Here is a 4,884-nt window from a genome sequence, read left to right as displayed (position 1 = left end):
AGAATTAGCCACTTCCAGATTGCCCCTTTTTAGCCCTCCTAGTATAGACTTTTAATACTTTCTCTCCTTTAACTATTTGATCACGATCCCTATCATTACTCCCCCCTTCCAGACCAATCTTGTCCTCAAGATTGACATCCAGAAACTGGTTCTGAATCGTTACCGCATCTTCCCACGTCGCTTCGTCCCCTGGACGCCCCTTCCATTTGATAAGCCATTGCAGTACGGACTCATGCTGCACCAGAACGGTGCGTTCAGCCAAAACACTCTCAGGAATCGCCACATCGTCTGCGGCGAGCTCTAAATCAGGAGGTAACCTCATATCAGTCTTATCGGGTGGCACCGCCTTCTTTAATAACGACACATGAAACACGGGATGAATCCGTGAGTCGGGTGGAAGTTGGATTTTATAAGCTACCGGACCAATGCGTTCCAAAACCTGAAAAGGTCCAAAAAATCGTGCCGCCAATTTCTGGTGAATACGTTGATTTACGGACATCTGTCGGTATGGTTTAAGCTTGACATAAACCCATTGCCCAACGTCAAAACTAACATCCTTCCTTTTTCTATCCGCTTGCTCCTTCATAACCATTTGAGAGTTAAGTAGGTGAGTCCGGAGCTGCTTGAGTGCTTCATCACGGTCTCGAAGTTCCTGCCCAACTGCTTCTACTCGTACTTCACCTGGAATAAACTGCACGATCGAAGGAGGCTTTCTTCCATAAACAATTTCAAATGGGGATTTCCCTGTCGACACATGGTAAGACGAGTTGTACCAGAATTCTGCCCACGGCACCCAAGAAGCCCAAGTYCKTGGTTGATCGGTCGCAAAACACCGTAGATAAGCTTCYAGGCAGCGATTAATGACCTCTGTTTRCCCATCAGATTCAGGATGGTAAGCCGAGCTCATGTGCAATTTCGTTCCTTGTAGCCGGAAAATTTCCTGCCAAAAGTGGCTGAGGAAGAGTGGGTCTCGGTCACTGACAATCGACTTCGGAATGCCATGATGCCGGATGACTTCCCGAACAAAAATTTYGGCCACTGATCGAGCCGAATAAGGATGTTTCAACAAAATGAAATGGCTATACTTTGAAAGCCTATCAACCACCACCAATACTGCATCAAAACCTTTAGACTTTGGAAGACCCAAAACAAAGTCCATAGAAAGGTGTTCCCAGATAGCTTCTGGAACATTTAGAGGCTGTAACAGACCCCCAGGGACCGTAGAACTGGCYTTGCAACGCTGACAAATGTCACAATCCCGCACGAATTGTTGTACCCGAGCAACCATCCCGGACCAATAGAGGTTTGCAGCCAATCGCCTATAAGTGCGCAAATATCCTGAGTGGCCCCCCGAGGCCGTAACATGAAACTCCGATAACAATGCCGGAATAAACTTCGAGGTACGGGGAATGACTAGTCGATCCTTATAGTAAAGGATACCATTTTTCACCTCATAACAGGGAAAATCAGCAGGATTGCGATCCCATCCCTGAACGATCTTTTGAAGGTCCGCATCTGCTTTTGCTTCTTTAATTAATTGGGACCCTTGAACCCAGATTGGTGTTGACACCAATTGCGACAGCTCGCCATCATCACTACGTCGAGAAAGAGCATCTGCAACCCTGTTTTCTTTGCCCGGCTTGTAGCAAATATCGAAATTGTATCCCAGCAATTTCGCAATCCAATTTTGTTGGCCTGGATTCGAAATTCGTTGCTGCAATAGGAACTTCAAACTTTTTTGATCTGTGTACACCACGAAATGTGTACCCAACAAGTACGCTCTCCAATGTTGCACGGCTAACACCAAAGCCATAATTTCGCGTTCATACGCCGATTTACTCACATTGTGGTCACTAAGGGCCTTACTGAAGAACGCGATGGGTTTCTGTTGCTGTATCAAAACAGCGCCGATGCCTCTACCCGACGCATCACATTCTACCACGAAAGGCAATTTAAAATCAGGTAATGCTAACACCGGGGCAGAAACCATAGCCTGCTTRAGCTCKTCGAAAGCCACTTGAGCCTCCTCACTCCAAAGGAAAGCATCTTTTTTGGTTAGCTCGGTCAATGGTTTCGCTATACTTCCATAGTTGCGAATAAATTTTCTGTAGTATCCCGTAAGGCCCAGAAATCCCCTTAATCCTTTTATCTTCTTAGGAGGTGGCCAATCGAGAATGGCAGTTATTTTCTCGGGGTCCATAGCCACCCCTTCACCAGAAATTATGTGACCCAGATAATTGATCAACCGTTGACCGAACGAACATTTTTTGTGGTTGACCACGAACTGATAGGTCATTAGAATTTGCAACACATGAGACAAATCCTTGAGATGTTGAGGCCACGAGGAGCTGTATACCAGAATGTCATCAAAAAAAACAACCACCACCTTACGAAGAATAGGTCGGAATATCTCATTCATCACCGCTTGAAAGGTGGCCGGAGCATTGGTTAAGCCAAACGGCATTACCAAATACTCGTAATGCCCGTCGTGAGTGCGGAAAGCCGTTTTCTCCACACTATCGACCTTCATYCGGATTTGATTATAACCGGATTTTAAATCCAKCTTAGAAAAAAATCGAGCCCCTTTTAATTCATCTAACAATTCCTCAACAACAGGAATGGGAAATTTGTCCGGAATCGTGGCTTTATTAAGGGCTCGATAATCTACACACATACGCCAAGAATTATCTTTCTTCTTAACCAAAATAACAGGACTCGAAAAGGCACTTTTGCTGGGTCGGATCATTCCCAAGGCTAATAATTCTCGTACCTGACGCTCGATTTCTTCTTTCTGAATGTGAGGGTATCTRTACGGTCTCACACATATGGGTTCCTGAGGTGATATGAGAGTGATATTGTGATCATGAGTCCGGCTCGGTGGTAATCCTTTTGGCTCCTCAAACACAGGTTTGAATCGATCAAACACCTCCTGTAGTTCACGAGATTGCAGAGCGGACAGGGGCGGTTCCCTCGGCGATCTTCCCGACTCAGCAGAAGCGACATTAAAATTATCAGCATAGTCGTCTAAAGATAGCCAACTATGCAAAGAGGACTGAGCATTCAACGGCCCGGATATTCCTTGAAAACATACGGAAACTCCACGATACACAAATCGCATAGACAGAGTTTCCCAATTATGCGCCACCTCTCCCAAAGACTTAAGCCATTCTATTCCCAACACCAAATCTAGAGGCCCCATGTCGAATAACAAGACATTAACCGTGAATTCACATTCTCCAATAGACACCTTGAGATTCGGACACATTTGAGTAACCAGGACCTTATATCCATCTCCAACTTGAATAGAAATACCTGGAATAAGGCGAATAGGGAGTCCCAAAGCCATCACCAATTTTCGAGATATGAAGTTATGTGTAGCGCCGCTGTCGATTAAGATAATCAGAGGAATGCCCGAAATGGACCCCTCGAGCTTAAGAGTCTTACCACCCGAATTCGTTGCCCAAGGAGTTCCCAACAACTCCAAAGAGTTAAAACTTCCAGTAAGGCCGGTCTCCTCTTCAGCTACCCCTTGATCCTCAACAAATTCYATATTGTGAATTTTCCCTTCCTCTTCCAGCAGTTCATCGTCCCCCAAAAGTAAGATCCGTAATTTGCCTTCCGGGCATTTATGACCCGGACCAAATTGTTGCCCACACCGAAAACATAAGCCCTTCTTTCGTCGTTCATCCCATTCAGAACGGGTAAGAGAACGGACCCCACGATTACGATTAAACAGGTTCCCAAACTCGGTGGAAGCACTCACCGGAGGACGAAAATTAGGGAACGATTTGTTTTGACCGATTTGTGAAGGAGATGGTTTATTAGTAGCAGGAATATTTTGGGCTCCTCGAGAATCCGAAGGGCTCGTATACGCAGCCCGCTCCACCCCTGTGAAGCTCATTCCAGGCCCCGGACCCGTATGATACCGGAAACGGAACKGCGAAKTGCTACCAGAYGACGGACGGAGCATTTCCTCCACATCCTTCGCCAAGTACATCGCGTCTAAGCGCGATTTAGGCCGATGTAAACGGACCCACTGCTTGACATCATCACGCAAACCAGCCAAAAAATATCCCAACGATTGTTCCTCTGGTAATCGGGGAACCAGGGATAGTAAATATTCAAAGTCATCGATGTAATCATGAATAGAGGATACCTGTTTGATGGTTGCCAATTTCTCAAACGGATTTTGAATTTCCAGCCCGCTAAAACGTTGCAGAAGCTCGGTTGTTAATTGTTCCCATGTGAGAGAGTCATAAACTTGTTTCACAATGGTAAACCAATGAACAGCAACCCCCGTCATGCTCAATTGCGCTAATCTGATACGCAAATCCAGAGGCGTGTTATTGATCTCAAAGTACAACTCAGCCTTTTGAATCCATCCCTGTGGATCAAATCCTGAAAACTCTGGCAACTTCACCTTCTTCACTGCCCACGGAAGCGTTTCCGTTCGCTGTGGAGGCATGGACAGAGGAGTCGAAACTTCACCCACCAATCCCGCATGACCCTTGGATGACGGCGTCAGAGGATGAGGAGAAACCGCAGAAACGCCGGAAACCCCGCCCTCGTCCGAAGAAGGATGTTTATCCTGTTTCGCAACCCAAGCCATAACGAACTTACGAAATTCCGCCTCACTCTGCATCTCTGTTTCGATCGCCAGCACCGCTGTCTTGATTTCCACCACATCTGATTGAAGCTTCATAATCTGTTCCTCATGCTGATCCACGCGAGTKTGTTGAGCACGTGTCTCCATTGGAGGCATGGAAGAATCACAAGCAGGTCGGACCAATGATGAAGAATAGAAATCGAGAACAGAAATTAACACAGAAAAGTTAAATTGAGAAGGAAGGTTATTCGATTAATACTCAACGAAAAAGAAGAACA

General features: G+C 46.0%; 1 protein-coding gene across 2 annotated transcripts in view; it reads right to left on the bottom strand.

Annotated features, from left to right (window-relative positions):
• The window catches only part of LOC112520825 (ERAD-associated E3 ubiquitin-protein ligase HRD1B-like), a 12,148-nt gene that overhangs the window by 1,959 nt on the left and 5,305 nt on the right, over positions 1–4,884 (bottom strand). The window lies entirely within an intron of this gene.

Source organism: Cynara cardunculus (assembly GCF_001531365.2).
Source record: "Cynara cardunculus var. scolymus isolate 2C chromosome LG 11, CcrdV1, whole genome shotgun sequence".
Lineage (NCBI taxonomy): Eukaryota > Viridiplantae > Streptophyta > Magnoliopsida > Asterales > Asteraceae > Cynara > Cynara cardunculus.
This window is presented reverse-complemented; position numbering and strand designations above follow the sequence as displayed.